The sequence below is a fragment of the Equus quagga genome, chromosome 12 (assembly GCF_021613505.1).
Source record: "Equus quagga isolate Etosha38 chromosome 12, UCLA_HA_Equagga_1.0, whole genome shotgun sequence".
In the NCBI taxonomy this organism is placed as follows: domain Eukaryota; kingdom Metazoa; phylum Chordata; class Mammalia; order Perissodactyla; family Equidae; genus Equus; species Equus quagga.
Genome location: NC_060278.1, coordinates 4,602,588 through 4,625,003, shown reverse-complemented (window position 1 = coordinate 4,625,003; position 22,416 = coordinate 4,602,588). Strand labels below are relative to the sequence as shown.

General features: G+C 37.5%; 1 pseudogene; it reads left to right on the top strand.

The window, feature by feature from the left end:
- Positions 1-255: 255 nt before the first annotated feature.
- On the top strand, positions 256-865 carry LOC124248685 (60S ribosomal protein L12-like; annotated as a pseudogene).
- Positions 866-22,416: the final 21,551 nt, after the last annotated feature.

Sequence of the window (22,416 nt, the reverse complement as noted above, 5' to 3'; positions counted from 1 at the left end):
GATCAAATGGTTTCCAAGTTACTTAACTGCATTCCAGGACAAAGCTCAAAAGATATTTATAGGATACAAAAAAAAAATATCCAGCAGCCAACAATGTAAAATTCACAAAGTCTGTCATCTAAATAAAATTGCAGTATAAAAAGAAAAAGGAAAATACAACCCATAGTGAGAAGAAAAATCAACCAATAGAAACAGACCTACATATGAAACATACGATAGAATTGGTAGATGAGGGCATTAAAACAGTTATTATAAATGTACTCCAGCTTTCATCTCTTGGCTTGGAGAAGACCAAGATGTACCTGTCTGCAGTCATCCTGAATCCAGGTTCATCTAACACCAGCCACTTCCACCGTGCCACCTAAGTTTGACCCCATTGAGATCAAAGTCATGTACCTGAGCTGTATCACTGGAGAAGTTGGTGCTTTGTCAGCCCTGGCCACCAAGATTGGTCCCCAAGACTGGCCTCCTGGTTCTGTCTCCAAAAAAAGGTGTTTGATGACATCACAAAGGCAACCAGTGATTGGAAGGGTCTGAGGATCACGGTGAAACTGACGATCCAGAATCAACAGGTTCAGATTGAAGCGGTATTTTCTGCCTCTGCCCTGATCATCACAGCCCTCCAGGAACCACCAAGAGACCAGAAGAAGCAGAAAAACATGAAACATAGTGGAAATATCACCTTCGATGAGATTGTGAACATTGCCTGACAGATGTGGTGCCAGTCTTTGGCCAAGGACTCTCTGGAACCATTGAAGAGATCCTGGGGACTGCCCAGTCTGTGGGTTGAAACGTTGATGGCCACCACCCTCATGACATCATAGATGACATCAAGAGTGGTGCGGTGGGATGCCCAGCTAGTTAAGATCCAGCAAGGAAAATACTTCGATAAAGGATCACTTGACAATCAAAGTAAATAAATAAATAAACTCCATCTGTTGAAGAAGTATGACAAAGAGATATGTAGAAGATATAATCCATATTGAACTTCTAAATACAGAAAATACAGAAAATTAAGCTGAGTGGGATTAACAGCAGATCAGACACCACAGAAGAAGACATTAGTGAGTTTGAAGACAAAGCAATAGAACCTATCCAAAATGAAACACAGAGAAGATTACAGATAAAAATGAACACAGTTCAGTGAGCTATGGGGCAACATCAAGCAACCGAATATAAATGTGATTAGAGTTCCAGGAGAGCAATGTGGGGTGGGCAGGTGAAAGCAGAAAGACTGTTTAAAGAATAGTGACTAAAAATTTTCCATATGTGATGAAAATTATACACTTGCAAGATTCATGTAGCTCAGTGAATCCCAAGAACAAGAAACATGATGAAATTTATTAGACTTTATAACCAAATTGCTTAAAATTGTGATAAAGAGAAAAAAATCTTAAAAGCAGCCAGAGAAAAAGGACACATCAAATACACAGACATCTCATTGGAAATAATACAAGCCAGAAAAAAGTAAAGCAATATCGTTAAACTAATGAAAGTGAAAAAACCAGCCAACCTAGAATTCTTTACTTAGTGAAAATATCTTTCACAACTGAAGGGGAAATAAAGACATTTTGAGACACACAAATGCTGAGAGTTCATCACCAGCTGACTAATGTCTCAAGAAATGTGAAAGGAAGCCCTTCAGGCAGAGGAAAATGAAACCACAGGAAATCTGGATGTACACGAAGGAATGAAGAGCACAGGAAATGGTAAATATATGGGTAAATATTTTAAAATATTTTGTTCATATTTTTTACTCTTTAAAGAAGAAGTGATAAAGAATTTATAACATATGTTCATATAAAATGAATAACACAGTAGTGGAAAGATTGAGAAAAAACAAACGTAGATAAATTGTTCTAAGATTCTTCTTTTTTTTTTTTTTTTAAAGATTTTAATTTTTCCTCTTCTCCCTAAAGCCCCCCAGCACATAGTTGTATATTTTAGTTGTGGGCCTTCTAGTTGTGGCACGTGGGATGCCACCTCCGCATGGCTTGATGAGTGGTGCTAGGTCTGCACCCAGGATCCAAACCAGTGAAACCCTGGGCCACCAAAGCAGAGTGTGCAAACTCAACCACTCGGCCACGGGGCTGGCCCGCTGTTGTAAGATTCTTAAATTCTTTTGAAACCCTATATAAAGATAGATTGTGATAAGTTAAAGATGTACATCGTAAACTCTAATAGAAAACAGTAAAAATACAAGAGAAAGAGCTATTTTAATAAGCCAATAAAGGAGATAAAATGGAATGATAAAAAATGCTCAGTTAATTTCAAAAGGGGGAAAAAGGAGTAAGAAGAGATGGGATAAATTGAAAACAAGTAGCAAGAAGGTAATTTAAGCCCAACATATTTTTTAAATTACATTAAATGTAAATGTTCTAACCATGCAAAATAAAAGGCAGAGTTTTTAATATAAAGTCTTTGTATATACTTTAAATATAAACACACAAATAGATTAAAAGGATGAAAAAAATGATATTAACACTGACCGCAAGAAATCTGAAGTGACTATGTTAATGTCAGACAAAGTAGATTACAGAATCAAGAATATTGCCAAGAATAAAGAAGGTCATTTCATAATGATGAAGGGGTCAATTAATCACGAGGACATAAATTGCAATGCACCTAATATCAGAGTTTCAAAATATACAAAGAAACAGACAGACTGCAAGAAGAAATAAACAAATTCTTGACTACAGTCAGAGATCCATAGCCAACATTCATCTTTCACTAATTGATAGAACAAGGAAAGAGAGTAGCAGTAAGGATATAGTACACTGGAACAACACTTTTAACAAACTTAACCTAGTTCGTAAAAGAGTACAGTAAACAACAGCAGAAAACGTGTGTTAAAAGAACACATGGAACATTTCTCAAGAAATGACTATATCATAGGGCATAAAACAAATCTCAGTGAATTTAAAATAATTCAAATCATGCAAAGATGTTCTGTGACCACAGTGGAATTAGATTAGAGATCAATAACAGAAATATAGCTCGAGAATTTTAAAATCTTTGGAAAATCAACAACATAGTTCTAAATAAACTACAGGTTAAATTTAAAAAATCGAAAAGAAAGTAGGAAGTATTTTGAAATTAGGTTTCATGAAAATGAAAACATGACATTAAAATTTGTGGGATGCAGTTAAAGCAGTGCTGAGAAGTAAATGCATAGCATTAAACATTTCTATTACAAAGAAAGATCTTACAGCAAAACTCTAACTCTCCACCTTAAAAACTAGAAAAAGAAAAGGAAATTATATGCAAGGTAAGCAGAAGAAAGGAAATAATAAAGACAGAAGCCAATGGGATAGAAAAAAAAAAGAAAATCAATGAAATAACTACTGCTTCTTTGGGAAGATCACTAAAATTAATAGATCTCTAGCCAGAGTAGTCAGGAAAAAAAAGAAAAGACACAAATTAGGAATATCAGAATGAGAGAGGAGACATCATTAGAGAGCCTATAGACATTAAAGGATTTTAAGGATAATATAATGAAAAATTTTATGCCAATAAATTCTACAATGCAGATGAAATGGACTAATTATTTGAAACACACAAACTACCTAAGTTTACTCAAGAAGAAACAGATAACCTCGTTAGCCCTACATCTATTAAAGACAGTGAAGCTGTAATTTAAAACCTTCCCACAGAAAACCCCAGGCCAACATCTCTTCACTGGTGAATTCTATCAAACACTTAAGAAAGAAACTTTCCAATTCTGTGCAAACACTTCCAGAAAATTAAAAAGGAGGGACTATTTCTCAACTCATTCTATAAGTCCAGCAATATGCTGAAACTAAAATCAAAGACATTACGAGAAAAGTTTTAAAACACACCAATACCTCTAATGAACATAAATGCAAAAATTTATAGACAGATTTTGGCACATTGAATCCAAGAATATATATAAGCAATATATCAAGATCTAGTGGTGTTAATACTAGGAATGCAAGATTGATCAAACAGTCAAATCTTGGGGCTGGCCCAGGGGCATAGTAGTTAAGTTCATGCACACCACTTCAGTGGCCTGGGGTTCGTAGGTTCAGATCCCGGACATGGACCTATACACCACTCATCAAGCCATGCTGTGGTGGCATCCCACATACAAAATAGAGGAAGACTGGCACAGATGTTAGCTCAGTGGTAGTCTTCCTCACACACACAAAATATATATATATATATATACTAAAAATTAAAAACCATATGATTATCTTAATGGATGCAGGAAAAACATTTCACAAAAATTAAATATCTTTTCATGATAACAAAAACTTCTCAGTAAAACTGAAACTATATACCCATTAAATAATTCTCTATGTCCTACTCTCCCTACTGCCTTACAACCACCATTCTACTTTCTGTTTCTCTAAGTTTGACTCTTTTAGATACCTCATGTCAGTGGACTCATATAGTATCTGTCTTTCTGTCCCTGGCTTAGTTCATGTAGCATAATGTCCTCAAGTTTCACCAAGTTTGTAGCATGTGACAGGATTTCCTTCTTTTTTAAGGCTGAATAAATATTCCATTATATGAAAATACCACATTTTCTTTATACATGCATCTCTTAATGGGCCTTTAGATTTCTTCCACCTTTTGGCTATTGTGAAGAATACTGCAGTGAACATGAGTATTCAAATCTCTTTGAGATCTTGCTTTCATTTCTTTCGGGTATTTACTCAGAAGTGGGGTTACTGGATCATATGATAATTCTATTTAAATAGACTTTATAAAAATCATAGAAGAAATGATAAGAAGAAGAAATTATAGAAGAAAATTATAAGAATTTATAAAAATTAATAATTTTTTGAGGAGCCACGATACTCTTTTCCCTAGAAGCTGCACCATTTCACCTTCCTATCAACAGTACACAAGGCTTCCAACTTCTCCACATCATTGTCAACACTTGTTCTTTTCTGGATTTGGAGGTTTGTTTGTTTTTTGATAGGTTCTATCCTGATAGGTGTAAGGTGACATCTCATGGTGGTTTTGATTTTTCATCTCTCTAATGATTAGTCATGTTGAGCATCTTTTCGTATACTTGCTGGCCATTTGTATATTTTGAAGAAATGTCTATTCATGTCCTTTGCCTATTTTTTAATTGAGTTATTTATTTTTTACTGTAGGAGTTCTTTATATATTCTAGATATTAATCCCTATAAGAGATATGATTTGCAGATATTTTTTCTCATTCCATAGGTTGACTTTTAGTCTGTGTACTTTTTTTTTAAGATTTTATTTTTCCTTTTTCTCCCCAAAGCCCCCCAGTACATAGTTGTATATTTTTAGTTGGGGTCCTTTCAGTTGTGGCATGTGGATGCTGCCTCATCATGGCTTGATGAGTGGTGCCATGGCTGCACCCAGAATCCGAACAGGCAAAACCCTGGGGCACCAAAGCGGAGTGCACGAACTTAACCACTCAGCCACTGGGCTGGCCCTGTTTGTGTTCTTTAATGCACAGAAGTTCTTAAGGTTGTTGTAGTCCCTTTTGTCAATTTTTGGTTTTTTTGTCTCGGCTTTTGGTATCATATCAAGAAAATCATTTTCAAATCCAATGCCATGAAGTGTTTCCCCCATGTATTCTTCTATGAGTTTTAGAGTTTTAGGTCTTCTGTTTAGGTCTTTCATCCATTTTGAGTTAATTTTTGTATAGGGTGTAAGTAAGGGTCCAACTTCATTCTTTTGCATGTGAATATCCAGTTTTCCCAACACCATTTGTTGAAGAGATTTTCCTTCTCCCGTTGAGTAGTCTTGGCACTCTAAGCAAAGATCATTTGACCATACACTTCAGAGTTTACTTCTGGGCTTTCCATTCTGCTTCACTGGTCTTTATGTCTGTCTTTATGCCAGTACTGCAGTATTTTGATTACTATAATTTGTAATATATTTGAAATAAGGATATGTGAGGAATCTAATTTTGTTCTTTTTTGATATTATTCTGGCTATTCGAGATCCCTTGAGAATTCATATGAATTTTATGATAGATTTTTCTGTTTCTGCAAAAAAAATTTCATTGGTATTTTGATAGCCATTGCATTGAATCCACAGATTACATTGGGTAGTATTAACATCTTAATATTGTCTTCCAATTCATGAACAAGGAACGTCTTTCCATTTATTTGTATCTTTAATTTCTTTCAGCAATGTTTTGCAGTTCTCAGTGTACAAGTCTTTCACCACCTTGATTAAATTAATTGCTAAATATTTTTATTCTTTTTGATGTGATTTTAAATGGAATTATTTTCTTAATTTCCTTTTCAGATTGTTCATTGTTAGTGTATAGAAACACAACTGATTTTTGTGTGCTGACTTTTCATCCTGCAACTTTGCTGAATTTATTACTTCTAACAGGTTTTTTTTTTTTGAGGAAGATTAGCCCTGAGCTAACATCTGCTGCCAATCCTCCTCTTTTTGCTGAGGAAGACTGGTCCTGAGGTAACATGCGTGCCCATCTTCCTCTGCTTTATATGTGGGATGCCTGCCACAGCATGGCTTGCCAAGCAGTGCCATGTCTGCACCCGGGATCTGAACCAGAAAACCCTGGGCCGCTGAAGCAGAATGTGCAAACTTAACTGCTGCGCCACTGGGCCAGCCCCACTTCTAACAGGTTTTTTTGGTATGTGGATTTTTTAGGGTTTTCTAAATATAAAATCAAGTCATCTGCAAACACAGATAATATTACTTCTTCTTTTCCAATTTATATGCCTTTTATTTCTTTTTCTTGACTAATTGCTCTTGCTAGAGCTTCTATGACTCTGTTGAATAGAAGTGGTTAGAGTGGGCATCCTTGCTTTTGTTCCTGGTTTTAGATGAGAAGCTTGCTTTCTTTTCTCATTGAGTATGATATTAGCTGTGCACTTTTCATATATGACCTGTATGATGATCTGGTAGTTTCCTTCTATTCCTAGTTTGTTGAGTGTTTTTATCATAAAAGGTGTTTAATTTTGTCGTTTTCTTTTTTTCATTTTTAGAAAACTTCATAAAAATAGCATTTCACATTTTTCAGACATTGGAAGTACAAAGAGTGGGAAAGGCATAAGTCATGGTCTACACACATTCTGATAATATTATCCATTCTTCTTGAAGAAGCAGTAGGATTTTCTTGTGTTTATAGGTTTTTGAGTGTTTGATTTTTCATTTATGGGATCATATGTCCATTACTAATTCCATCTGGCATTTGAACTTTCATGTTTATATCCTTCATGGTGAGTGTCTTTGTATCTTCAATGTGTTGTGTAGCCTTGCATGTGTGTGTTTAAAAATTAACTTTCTTTCTTCCTTCCTTCCTTCCTTCGTTTCTTTCTTTCTTTCTCTCTTTCTCCCTCCCCCCTCATTCTCCCTCTTTCCCTCCCTCCCTCCCTCCCTCTTTCTTTCTTGGTGAGGAAGATTGGCCCTGAGCTAACATCTACTGCCAATCTTCCTCTTTTTGCTTGAGGAATATTGTCCCTGAGCTAACATCTGTTCCAGTCTTCCTCTACTTTGTATGTGGGATGCCGCCACAGCATGGCTTGATGAACGGTGCGTAGGTCTGCACCCAGGATCTGAACCCATGAATCCCAGTCTGCCGAAGCAGAGCATGTGAACTTAACAACTACGCCACCAGGCCCCCCCCCCATTCTTTTTTAATGTAAGCATTTACAGCAATAAACTTCCCTCTTAAACTGCTTTTGCTGCATTCCATAAGTTTCAGTATGTTGTCATTTTGTTTTCCTTTGTCTCAAGATATTTTCTAATTTCCCTTGTGATTTCTTCTTTGACTCATTGGTTGTTCAAGAATGCATTGTTAAATTTCCACATATTTGTGAATTTTCCAGTTTCCCCTCTGCTGTTGATTTCTACTTTCAGTCCACTGTGTTCAGAAAGGTACTTTGTATAATTTCAATATTCTTAAATTTTAAAGATTTGTTTTGTGGCCTAACACATGGTCTTTTCTGGAGAATGTTCCATGTGCACTTGAGAAGATTGTATATTCTGTTGTTATTGGATGGAGTGTTCTATATGTGTGTGTTATGTACTGTTGATCTATAGTGTTGGTCAAGTCCTCTCTTTCCTTATTGGCCTTCTGTCTGGTTTTTATATCCACTATTGAAAATGGGTTATTGAAAACTCCTACTATTATCGTGTTGCTATTTCTCACTTTAATTCTGTCAGTGTTTGCTTCATATATTTAAGAGTGCTGATATTAGGTGAATATAGCCATGCCTTGGAGATATTGTGGGTTTGGTTACTTTATTGCAGTGCAATAAAGTAAGTGTCACAATAAAGTGAGTCACACAAATATTTTGGTTTCTCAGTGCTTATAAAAGTTATGTTTACACTATACTGTAGTCTATTAAGTGTGCAATAGCAGTATGTCTAAAAAAAACAATGTCCATATCTTAATTAAAAAATACCTTACTGCTAAAAGATGCTGACCATCATCTGAGCCTTCAGTGAGTCATAATCTTTTGCTGGTGGAGGATCTTGCAAAATTGCAGTATCTGTGAAGTGCAATAAAACATGGTTTGCCTGTATATGTTTACAATTATTGTATCTTCCTGGTAAATTGACACTTTTATCATTATAGAATGTCCTTTGTCTCTTGTGACAATATTTTTTAAAAGATTTTATTTTTCCTTTTTCTCCCAAAGCCCCCTGTTCAGCCTATGTGTGTTCTTAGATCTAAAGTGAGTCTCTTGTAGATAGCATATAATTTTTTTTAATGCATTCAGCAAATCTATGTCATTTGATTGGAGAGTTTGATACAGTCACATTTAAATAATTACTGATAGGAAAGGACTTACTATTGCCATTTTGTTAATTATTTTCTGTATGTCTTGGAGCTATCCCTCTTTTACTGCCTTCCTTTGTGTTTTACTGATTTTTTTGTAATGACATGTTTTGTCATTTCTCATTTTCTTTGTTATTTGCTTGGGAGGGGGTTGGGGTTTTATGTTAATCATCTTTTACATTACGCTTTTATAAAAAATAAACTTTACTTTTTTAGAGCAGTTTTAGAAGCACAGAAAAATTGAGTGGAAAGTACAGAGCATTCTCATATACTCCTGTCCCCTCACATGCACAACTTCCCCCCCATCAATATCGTGCGTGCAGTGGTACATTTGTTACAATTGACAAACCTACATTGATACATCATCACCCAAAGTCCATAGTTTACATTAGGGTTCACTATTAGTGTGGTACATTCTGAGTTTTCACAAATGTATAATGACATATATCCACCATTGTAGTAGCATACAGAATAGTTTCACTGCCCTACAAATCCTCTCCTCTGCCTATTCATCCCTCACTCCCCCATAACTTCTGACAACCACTCATCTTTTCACTGACTCCATAGTTTGCCCTTTTTCAGAATGTTGTACATTCATCATACGTAGCCTTTGCAAACTGGCCTCTTTCGCTTAGCAGTATGCCTTTAAGTTTCCTCTGGGTCTTTTCAATGCTTGGTAGCTCATCTCCTTTCAGCACTGAATAATCTTCTATCATCTGGATATACTACAGTCTACTCATCCATTCACCTATTGAAGGACATTTTGGTTGCTTTTAAGGTTTGGCAATTATGAATAAAGTTGCTATAAACATCTGTGTAAAGCTTTTGTGTGGACATAAATTTTCAATACCAAGGAGCATGATTTATAGATCAAGTGGTAAGAGTATGTTTAGTTTAACGAGAAATGCCAAACTGCCTTCCAAGGTGGCTGCAGCCCATCGCATTCCCCGTCAGCAGGGAATGAGAGCTCCTCATCAGCATATGGTGGTGTCAGCTTTTTGGATTTTGGCCATTCTAATAGGGGTGTAGCAGTATGTCATTGTTGTTTTGATTTGCAATTCCTTAATGGCATATGATGTTGAACGTTTTTTCATGTCAAGTCATGCTTACTTGACATCTGTGTATCTTCCTTGATGATGTGTCTGTTCAGGTCTTTATCTTATATTTTTAATTGAGTTTTTCATTTTCCTATTGTTGAGTTTTGAGAGTTCTTTGTAGTTTTGGATTTCAGTCCTTGATCGGATATGTCTTTTGCAAATATTTTTTACCAGTCTGTCACTTGTTCTCTCATTCTCTTGACATTGTGTTTCACAGAGCAGAAGTTTTTAATTTTAGTGAAGTCCAGCTTACCAATTCTTTCTTTCGTGGGTTGCATCTTTGCTGTTGTACGTAAAAAGTCATCACCATACCGAAGATCATCTAGATTTTCTATGTTGTCTTCTAGGAGTTTTATAGTTTTGAATTTTGCATTTGGGTCTATGATCCATTTTGAGTTAATTTTTTTTTTAAATTTCTTTTTTCTGCTTTATCTCCCCAAACCCCCCCGTACACAGTTGTATATCTTAGTTGCATGTCCTTCTAGTTGTGGGATGTGGGATGCCGCCTCAACGTGGCCTGACGAGCGATGCCATGTCCGCGCCCAGGATCCGAACCCTGGGCCGCCACAGAGGAGCGCACGAACTCAACCACTCGGCCACGGAGCCGGCCCGATCCATTTTGAGTTAATTTTTGTGAAGAGTTTGCAGTCTGTGTCTTGATTCATTTATTTGTATGTAGATGTCCAGTTTTTCCATCTCCATTTGTTGAGAAGACTGTTTTTTCTCCATTGTTGTACCTTTGCTCCTTTGTCAAAGATCAGTTGACTATATTTATGTGAGTCTATCTCTGGGCTCTCTATTCTGTTCTATTGATCTATTTGTCTTATCTTTGATTTTCTGAAGTTTAATATCACATGCCTCGGTGTAGTTTTTTTTTGCCAAATAGTGTCCTCTGAGCTTCTGGATCTGTGATTTGGTGTCTGACATTAACTTGGAAAGCTTCTCAGTCATTATTGCTTCAAATATTATCAGTATTGCTTTAAATATTGTTTCTGTTCCTTTCTCTCTTTCTGATATTCCGATTATGTGTATGTTACCCATTTTGTTGTTCCACAATTCTTGGGTATTCTGTTCTGTTTTTTTTTTTTCTTCGTTATTTCTTTTTTGCTTTGCTTTTCAGTTTTAGAAATTTCTGTTGTTGTATCCACAAGTTCAGAGAGTCTTTCCTCTGCTTTGTCCAATCTGCTAATGAGCTTATCCAAGGCATTCTTCATTTCTGAATGTAGTGTTTTTGAACTCTAGTATTTCTTTTTGATTTTTTTAGAATTTCCATCTCTCTGCTTACATTATCCATCTGTTTTTGTAGCTTATCTACTTTTTCCATTAAAACCCTTATCGTATTCATCATAGGTTTTTTTTTGTTTCCAGGTTTGATAATTCCAACATTCCTGCTGTATCTGACTCTGCTTCTGATACTTGTTCATTCTCTTCAAATTGAGTTTTTTGCCTTTTAGCATGCCTTGTAATTTTTTGTTGAAAGGTGGACATGGGTAAAAGGAACTACTGTAAATAGGCCATTAATGTGGTGGTAAGGTGTTGGGGGAGAAGCATTCTATAGCAGTACGATTATGTCTCTGTCCTTTGGAGCACCTGTGCCCTTGGACTGTGAACTCTACTAGTGCTTCTTAAGGGCTTTTCCGTCCTCCTTAGGTGGGACAGCATAGCTAGAGGAGACTGGAGTTGGGTATTTCCCTTCTCCCACTTGTTGGGCTAGAACTAGCCAGAAATAGTTGTAGGTCGGGCTGTGATAAAACAGCATCAGGTTAGTCTTTGGTAAAATAGTTTCTCCTGAGGGCAGACTTGTTATGAAGAACTGAATGCCCTGGGGTATTTCAAAATGAGTACTTTTCCCCTCCCCCGGCCAGAAGCTTGAAAGGATTTTTCCTCCAGTATTCGCTGTGAGGACCTGGTAGGAGCTCCTATCAAACAATCTTAATTTGAAGGAATTTAAATGCAATCTGTTTGAACCACTAGGATATTAGTGCCAATTTGATTTCAGATGATATTTTTCTTAAAGTTCAAGTACATAAATAACTGTATGTGTAAAATTAATGCAGGACTATTTCAAAAGGAGTGTTTTTTTACATGGTATGTTTTTAAAAAGTTTTTCAGAACTCAGTTAATATCATCAAGATAACTAGCCATTTTTCTGCAAATTGAGGTAAATATTCCTACTTCTTATTCTCTCTTTGAATTGATATGTCACCAGTAATATATCATTTGAATGATCTTTTTTAAGAGTCCTCGTAATTGTTTCTTTTCTTTTCTTTTCTTTGTGAGGAAGATTGGCCATTCTTCCTCTATTTCATGTGGGATGCCACCACAGCATGGCTTGATGAGTGGTGCTAGGTCCACACCTGAGATCCAAACCTGCGAACTCTGAGCCACCAAAGTGGAGTCCGCGAACTTAACCACTACACCACTGGGCTGGCCCCTGTAATTGTTTCTTAAGAGTCTTGACTTTGTGTGTGTATCTGTGTTCTCAACTGGGGACAGTCTCCCCACCTGGGGAATATTGGGCATGTCTGGAGACATTTTTGATGGTTACAACTTGGAGGAGAGTGAGGTGCTACTGGCATTTAGTGGGTAGAGGCCAGAGATGCTGCTGAACATCCTACCGTGCACAGGACAGTCCCTACAACAAAGAATATCAATAGCATCAAGGTGGACAAACCCTGATATGTGTGTGTGTAAGATGTATGAATAACAATGTCATTCTAAAACATAGGGATACAAAAAGAAATTAATTTTTAGATGATACTTTGTTATCAAATGCAAATTTTTATTCTTTATCATTCAATTATAATTGATTGCTTCCAAACAAATGTCACTTGCTAATGTTCTATAAATATGTATTAAGCACATATTCTTTGCCAGGCACCATGCTAGACGCTAGGGGTAGACGTCATTCCTGCCATCATGAATCTTAGTATACCTTCCTAAAGAGACTTGAACATTAACTTTTTTATGAACCTCAATTAAACTATTTCACAGTGTGATATTTTCCCAAAAAGAGGGAAGGAAATGGCTGTTGACTGTCACAACTCAAGATACAAATATAAAATTAAATTAAATGAAAATAAATTAAATGAAATCAATGAAACTGGTCATTGTTGGCTTGCAAGGTTGTTAGAAAATAATGGAGAGGTCGAGCCACTGCTTTTTCTTTTCTCCTTTCCTTTAGGGAGTAAAGTTTCACAGATATCATTGCTTTTACTAGAAGTAGCTGTCTCTTAGGACATAGTGAAACATGACATTTGGAGTTTTAAAAATGATCTATTCTGGTCCTATTCTTCCTATTTAGTGACACTGTTATTGTTGTCCATAATATGGCAGAGCTACACTTATGCATGAATGAAATGAGTATAGCAACTTGAAAGCATTAAAAATATTTATTCCTGTTATGCCTGAAATTCAAGAACTTGAGAGTAATTCCTTTGGGTAGGCATTATGTCTTCAAGAGTTTTTTTTATTAAAATGCAGATATTCCAGAGAGAAATAGAGAGACAGAGAATACAACAAAAAGTAATATTGGTAAACAGTTTATTTTGAATGTTATTACTTTGGGGAATTAGAAAAGATATTAATTGACTGGAAAGATATGAGGGGGAAAATAGATTGCAATTTACAAAATAGTAGGTACAATCTAAGATGTATATTATACGCTTCGTGTATAACATGTGATATATAATTCACTCTGGGTGGTATGATTCTAGGTGATTTTTATTATTTATTTGCTCTGATGTACATATTTTGTTTCTTTTCCAGTAAACATGTACTATTTATGTCAGTTTTTTAGAAAGTTAATCATTTAGGTCAAAAAAGGAAGCACTGAGGCCTCAAGTAGGTTTAACTTCAAACTACACAAAGTGTTCTAGAGATCTGGAGAGGGAGTGGCGGCACATTTTAGCCTAAGAGAATGTGTATTCCATGAAGGACCCAGGATGGAATCTCAGAGATCTAAGTCTTCACAAATCTCCTGTCCAAGTTTAGCACCTCTTGCCACTGGGCAGCTATTGAACTTACACAGGATGTAATGCACTGCTGCAGATTGCAGTGTGGCCTTGTTTTGAGTCAAGAAAAGATGTCACTACATGAGGAGCAAATGATGAGATTGTTTGCTTGGCAGTTTACAGTTACATTCTGCTCAGGATGAGCTGTAAATACACAAGCCCTTTTTCATAATCTATGATACACTGAAAAGATCTCATGCTCAACATAAGCATCCAAACCAAATGTACAGACGTGCCAAACAATCTGCCACCCTCCTCAAGGGAGGCTACAAACAGACACACTTCTAAGTAAACCACTTCTGTTGAGAATCATCTCATCTAATGGCTGAGAATTTAGCTAATGGCATACTTGATTCAAAGAAATACAATAGCAGAACTTCAGAATATAGAAATTCACAGCCAATTTTTGCAGGTTAAGAACTTGTAAAATACTCTGAAATAAACAGTGAAGATTGTTTTCTGTTTCAGTGTAATCACATGCAATGTTTCAATTTGTCTGACCAAGCATATGTTGAATACCTGCTATGTTTCAGCTTTGCTAAGTTTGAAGACAGAAAGATGAGTAAGCTGTGATCTGTGCACACAGGGCTTAGAGGTCAATGAGGGGGACCAACCTGTATGGTGTGTGTTTGATGCCATGGAGCCCAGAGGAGGGATGCTGGTGTGGGCGCAGGTTGTGCTGGGAAGGTTGGGAATGGAACCCAGTCTTGCCAGACAGACAGAGTGGAAAGGAAGGACGTTTCAAACTGACACAAAAGCTGAGAGACATGCAAGAGACCAAAGTTTTAAAAAACGACAGATAGTTCCAAAAGATTGAATTAGACTCCAACATCTGGCCAAGATGGAACGATGGGGACTGGGTTTACCATTTCATCTGAAACAACTTAAAATCAGGCAAAAATATAGAAAACAATTGTTTTCAGACACTGCACACCAGGCAGTGAAGACACTGATCCCTGAGAGAGGGGAAATCAATGAGGTGAACCTGTGGTTATCCTTACTGACTGCCTGAACAGAATTTCCGGGGTGTATTAGACAGGGGGCCCCCACGTGGAGCCTGAGTGTCCACGGAGGCCATGGCTTCTTCAGCTCAGGCAGAGAACTAGGGAGGGGCGCCCTGCCAGGGCGAGAGCTCTAGAGACCTGCGGGGGCCCCCAGAGTCTTCAGGGGAGTACCGCTCAGCACCAGAGTGTGGGGAAGCTACTCAAGGCTCAAGAAGGAACCACTAGATGGGATCAGAGGAAATAGCCCTTGAAAGAAAAACCTGGTAATTCACAGGGCATCAGATAGGCTGTTTAAAAGAACATTGCTTCAGCAGTGTGGCAAAATTAGCTCTAGAATAAAGGCTGCTCTCGTGCCGCCTATGGAAGCTTAAAAGAAGCTTCAAAAATATCAAACTGCTTCCAACTAATTTCCTGCTTCCCAGAATAAAGCTCAAGAAAATATTTATAGGAATAGAAAAATATCCAGCACCTAAGAAGGTAAAATTCACAGTGTCTGGCATCCAAGTGAAACATGACCAGGTGCACAAACAAGTAGGAAAATACAATGAATAATGAGGAGAAAAATCAGTCAATGGAAACATAACCAGAAATGACACAGACATTAAATTAGACAAAGGTAGAATTAGTAGACAAAGAAACTAAAAAGTTGCCATAACTATATTCCATTTGTTTAAGAATCTAAAGGAAAGATTGAGCCTGTTAAATAGAGAAATGGAAGAAGTTAAAAAACAAACTGAAATAATAGACATGAAAAATATGTCTATGGTGAAAAATATACTAGATGGAATTAACAGCAGATTAGACCCAATAGAAGAAAAGAATAATGAAGTTGAATGCATAGCAAGAGAAACTATCCAAAATGAAACACATGGAGAAAAAAGTAGAATGAACAGAGCAGCAGTGAGCTGTGGGACATCTTCAAGTTGCATGCGCTGTAACCCTGTACCTGAGGCTAAAGCTGATTGATTTATGGGTGGACACATTGACCATGGCTGGAACAGTGACTTTCTTCCTTGAGATTTTGAACTTAGGACCCAGAGAGAATCAAGCTAGTCTCACTCTGTGAGACTGAAGCAGGAACACAGAAACTTTCATTGTTCCCCACCAAGTAGACAGAGGTATACAATATGGAGGGAGAAATCATTGAGTTTTCTGGGTGCTGGTTCCAGTTGTTTCTGAGCTTTGTTATACTCCTGACCTGTAAAGCTTCTCCTTAGATTCCATGAAATATGTTTTTTTGTCACATATAATGAAAAAGGCCTTAAATTATAGAGAAGTGATGCATTTGATGTTGGATGCACAATTGGAGTGTCTGTGGGATGTCAGCATGGAAGTGTCCACTAGGCAGGTGAATACACTTATCTGAAGCTCAGAGAATAAGTATGTACCCTAAATTTACATTTTTATTCTATCAGTCTATAGAAAAAATAGACTACCTAAATCCATAGGAGTCTATGAAATTGACAACGGAGAACATACAGAGGGAGACAAAAGTAAGGCCAAAGATGGGACCTGGAAAACAACCACATCAAAGAGGCCAGAAGTGCATCGAGAGAAAGACTCTGAGAAGGAATGTTTATCAAGGTAGGATGAGAGCATGATGCTGAGGAAATCAAAGGAAGGGAGAATCTAAAGAAAAGAAATTGATAACATTGTCAGATTCCTAAAGGACCCAAGACATTCCTGACCCTCGATTGGCAACCACTGACTCCCTGTATTGCTAACCTTACTTCATTTTTTCTGCTCATATTTGCCACACCTGAGTCCATATTTCCTTTTCTCACTTCAACATGCTCACGTAACCATAGTTATCAATCTCTTTAGGACAGTTTGATTTTGGCGATCTTAACCCTATGTTACTGACAATACCTGACAAGGATTAAAGACTCAGTCAAAGCAGATGAACAGAGAAGAGCTGAACCCTTCTCCCCAGAAAGACAATTGTATGCCAGTAGGACTGGGGGAGGCAAGAAAGGAGCTGGAGGGGAACTTATGGTTTCCATAAGAGGAAAGCAGACGTCATCAATTATTAAAGCTCTTTTAGGAGGCACATATGCATATAGACAAAAGCTCATGAATGGTGTCTATTTAGATTTCAACAAGCCTTTCACAAAGTTACGCACAAAAGGCTATTTTAAAACTTGAGTCATCATAGTGTGATGCAGACCGGTGTAATACACAGGAAAGTTGCTTAGAGACAAGAAACAATGGTTTAGGATAAAAGGGCACTTCTTGGCGCAAGAAGTGTGACCATTGGCATTCCCCTATGACTACCCTTGTTTAATATTTTTATGACTTGTTTGGAGGAAAGAAGGTACAATGACACTACGTTCTTCTGATTATGAAAAGCCCAAGTATATGGGAATGACTTGATGTTAGTATGAGGCTATGTGAATAGGCATAAAATATTGAACTGGTCTTTTATATGGCAAAAATAAAGTATTGAACTTAGGGAAAAATAATCTAAAGTATACTTAAAAGATTCATTTACTCATTAATTCATTATATACTTATTGAGGATCTACAATGTGGCCAGATATTGTCAACAAGTTGGGGAGAAAATAATAATTAAGAAGGCATTTCTCCCTGCTCTTGGAGAACTTAAATGGAACAAGAAGGTATTTCCTGAATCTCAAGAAGAGCAAATTTAATAGGAAACACGTGGAGTTTAGTTTTCTAAGAATTAAGTTGATAAGATTGCAAAATGTAAATATACTCCTAAAAGGGACCGATATGATGGTTCTGTTAAGGGAAGCTAGAATATTTGGGGCTACATCCATAACATCTGGGTGTGTTAGGACCATTTTTTGTTGCAAGTAACAAAAACCCAATTCAAAATTAACTAAAAAAACGGTAAGCCTGCCTGCAGGCATAGCTGGGTATGGAGAGGCAGCAGATGCCATGAGACCTTGGTGTAGCTCACTCACTCTCCATCTCTCAGCTCTGTGTTATTCTGTTGGTTTCATTCTAAGACTTTTTTCACAGGGAGCAAAGGAAGCTTATATATAGGCATGGAAGAAATTCCAGTTTTCTGTGTTCCACAGCACCTGTGATCTTAGGAGACCCTTTTTCTCCCAGCACCCATGTGAATTCGTGAAAAAGGACAGTGAATGGCCCATTCCTGAACCACTCACTGTGGCCAGAAGTTTGAAGTTGATTGTTACTGGCCAGGCCAAGGACCCCACAGCTGCCAACCGCAAGAGCCAGGGGGAGGGGAAACGATCAGCCCCCCAGAACCACACAGACTGAGAATAAGGAGGAAGTCATTTCCCAAATATATGGGAGGCAGACAAGAAATACGAGAGAACCACTATCTACTTCCTCTCTCTGAGTCATCATAGACTGATTACGGCTGTGCTGGGAGCCTCTAAAATAATCCTCCTCTGATTCCTGCCTCCCGGTTCACACCCTTGTATAATCCCCTCCTTGTCAATGTGGGAGATTTAGTGACTCACTTTTAAAGAAAAAGAATATGGCAGAAGTGTTGGTACGTCACTTCTGAGATTAGGTTATAAAAAACTGCAGGTTCTATCTTGGATGCTCTGACTTTTTCTAGCTCTCTCTTTGATTGTTCACTTTAGGGTAGCCAGCTACCAGGCTGTGAGTAGGTCCTATAGAGAGAATAAGCTCAGAAGTGGATTTTCTGAGACTGATAATAACTAGGTGTATGAGCTTGGAAGTGGATCCTTCCCCAGTCTAGTCTTTAGATGAGACTGCAGATCTGGCCGAGAGCTCAACTGCAACCTCATGAGAGAACTGGAGCCAGAGGCACCCAGCTGAGCTGTGCCCAGATTCCTGACCCACAAAACTGAGATCAGACATTTTTATCATTATAAGCCACGAAGCTTTGGGGCAGTTTGTTAAATAGCAATAAATAACTACTACACTGGGGTTGGTACAATAAGGTAATATTTATGTACAAATGACCAAAGATAGATAAATACATACAGGATCAGACAAACAAATCTGTTAAAATAGCACATGTGATTGTGTCATATATTTGAATATTTTCTGTGTTGAACATGAAGAAAATGAACTTTTCCCCCGTAGATGAAACTATTGAGTATTATTTTTATCTATAAACAGACTGAATATATAGCAGCTATATTGTATCTTATTAAGTAAAGATCTTAAATCCAGATACAGCAATTACAGCATTCTGTAGCTAGTTAAAGTCTAGACTACATTATTTGGCTATATTCTGGACTGTTTCTCTAATTTTTCCATGCTTCAAATGAGGTTTTCAATTGTAATTTGAAGTTAAAAAGAATCATTTTGCCAAGTTTCCTTTGGCTCCTTGTTTAAAGACATGGATCACCATAAAGGAAAGGTCCATATAAGGTCAATGTGACTTTGTCTTTGAGATCTGTTTACGTCTTTGTGTTTGTAGGTTACCTAAGTACCTCTCCCTGATGAAAAGTCTACAAGAATCTCCGGGGAAAAAGAAAGAGGACTGAGTCCAATAGCAAAAGAATGTTTACTAAAGCCAATTTTCCTTAGCAGCAGGCTTACAAGAAAATAAAAGGTATTTTAAAATTTATAAATCCATAAACCTGTGTATAAACACCAGGCTAATGTAGTTCATAAAAATGATCAAGTCATAACCTTTGAAAACTGGGTAGGTGATAGAAATGTTGATTAATCTCAAACGAAGTGCTTATACCTGCTACTATTTTCAGAAGTTAATAGCTACCCTGGGGCATTTTTAACTTACGTGTAACATTGAGTGGTTTTTTTCCTCTGATGATTGCCCTAATATTTCACAAAATTCTAATTAGCATTCCACCCTGTCATCACACAACCCCCTGCTGCTGCCGTAACTTTATTTCTTCAGCGATGACAGAGGGAGACTCCAACAAGTTCTGAAGGTGCTTTTGATGATTATATAGCACAGGGAGCAACACCACATTTGCTAGTATTTCTGTAAGATGTAACTGTGTGCAGACAGCCAGTGCGCTCAATGTAGAGCCAAAACAAAGCTGATTTGCTTGAGTATTTTGGGAGGCCAGCGTCTCAAAGTGAGCCTATAATATGCCTCTCACCTTCTTATAGGCTCCAGGTTTTCTTGCAAGGGACTGGAAGCAGGGCCCTTTACTTGGAATTCATTGGAATTCAATGAATGCTTAGAATTCATTACTCATTACCAGTTAACTCATGTTATGGTGCAAATTTCTTCATCCTAACCAATTCTCACTCTTGCGCATAGAAAATTCCATGTTTTAAAATATAATATTACATTTGCTTGAGTTTTTTTCTTTCCTTCTGTAACTTTCTACTACTATGGAGGACTGTTTTGAAGCTATTTAATTCTTGTTGTTGTGGTTCAGTCCTTTGAAGTTTAATGAGGAAAATTGTATGAATACACACATGTTCATGCAAACATACCTCCTTATTACCTATGATGCTAGGTAATGCGCAAAGTTATTGACCCCAAGATACTGAAGTCGTATTTGTGATGATGGTGTTTGCAGAGAGCAAAGTCTATGGGACCTGGGGAAGAAACAGAACTGATGCTCCCATCTTCTCTCCCAGGGTCAAGCACTTTCACACCTCAGGCCCCTGAGAGGTGGAGCTCCTCCTGGAGCTGCTGCAGACCTAATCTGGTGCCATTACGTGGAAATGGAGGATTCTGTGCACCACCACCTTAATGTCACATTGGAAAGCCAAGGTTTCATTCCAACTCCAGATAATTCCACAGAGAAATGGTTATTATGTATGATTATTTGCCTATTCAAAGTACAAAAGACTTCTATATATAACAGCAAAGAAAGAAACAGTAAAGGGAAGACTGATAGATTTTGCTACAAAAAAGGGAAAATGTTTGCAAGTGAAAAAAATACTGTAAATTAAAAGGCAAATGAAAATAATGGAAAGTATTTGCAAAATATATGACAAAGGATTAGGGATAATGTTTTTAATACATAGAGACGTCTTTTTAATCTCTATAAATAAAATTAAGTTTCTGTTTCTTTTCCTCTTCTGAGGATAGTGTTCAGAACGGTCCCGCACTGGACATACCATTGTAGGCTATCTTACAATACAGGCTCTAACAATGCTGGGCTGTCCTGAGCCCCGGTATTAGAATTGTTTACCTTTATACCAAGAAGGGTGTGATACCAAAATCCACATGTAACACGTGCCCAGGTCAGCTTCAAGGAGTTTGTGCCATAAGATCTAAAGTTCTTATGAGACTGTCTAAAACAAAAATCATGTCATCCAGGCCTATGATACTTCCATGGTTGCTAAATGTGTCCGTGACAGGATCAAGTATGCTTTTTCTTATGGAAGAGCAGAAAATCACTGTGAAAGTGTTGAAGGCACAAGCACAGAATCAGAAAGCTAGATTAAAAATGGAGATTTTTGAAATAATAAAAAAAATCAAAAGCCTCCTAAAAAAGGTTAAGTTCCTTCTGTTACTACATCATGGGAAAATGGATGGGCATATCTTCACCAAATCTGGAGCTATATTTGGAGTGGTCTGACTTGAAATATAGTCTATGTGTCGTACAAGAGGTCCCTTTGGGAGGACCCTGAGGAAAACCAAGGAAGGTGAGCAGTCCTACTTTAGAGCAGCTGAACCTGAGGTTCAAAGCTAGGCCCTTGGGAGTGCCCATTGGGTCAGACATACAGCTAGGGCACTAATGGCATTGACACTGGCTGAAACGGAGAGTGTTGTGAGGACTCAATGAGATCATCCATGTAAAGTGCTAAACTCAGTGCCCGGCACATGCACTCATTGATTCATTTACTCAGCAAAGTTTTATTGAGTGACTACTGTGTACCAGGTGCTCTGCTAGGTGCTGGGGATACGGCAGTGAACAAAACAGACAGCCATGTCTACCCTCTTGGGGCTTACATTCTACGGACACATAGTAAACGATCATAAAAGGTAGCTAGCATTATAACATAATACAAAACATGCACAATTTAAAAACCAAGATACCTTCTTTCACCAGCCAGATTGGCAAAGGTTCTCTGATAAAGATAGTACCCAGCAGGTATGGTCCAAGGGTGTGGGCACTTTATCTATTTCTGTAGGCAGTATAAATTAACACAAACTTTCAGGAGAGCAGTTGACACCATATCTCCAAAGCCTTGACTCCCTCAATTCCACTTCTCTTGATTTATTATCCTAAAGACATATTTTTGGATTACCCAACAATCTCTACATTGGAAGGAAGCTAAGAGGCTCAGAGCCAGAGCTGTGGAGTCGGACAAGCCTGCGTTTACAGGCTGGTTCTACCATCGGCTAGCTGTGTGACCCGAAGGTTAATTACTGACTGTCAGCGGCTGTGTGATCTTAGGCAAGTTATTTATAGCCACCATGCAGGCTACGAATGTTCCTCATCTGTAAAATGGTGATAATAATAGGATTTACCTCCCGGGACATTGTGAGGAGTAACTGAGAAAATCCACACGAAGCACATAGCATAGTGCTTGCTACATGGGAAGGCTTCAATACACATAAAAGAGAAAAAAAAAGAAGTGTGTGTTCAGCCCAGCATTATTTACAGTGGTAAAAAGTAAAATAG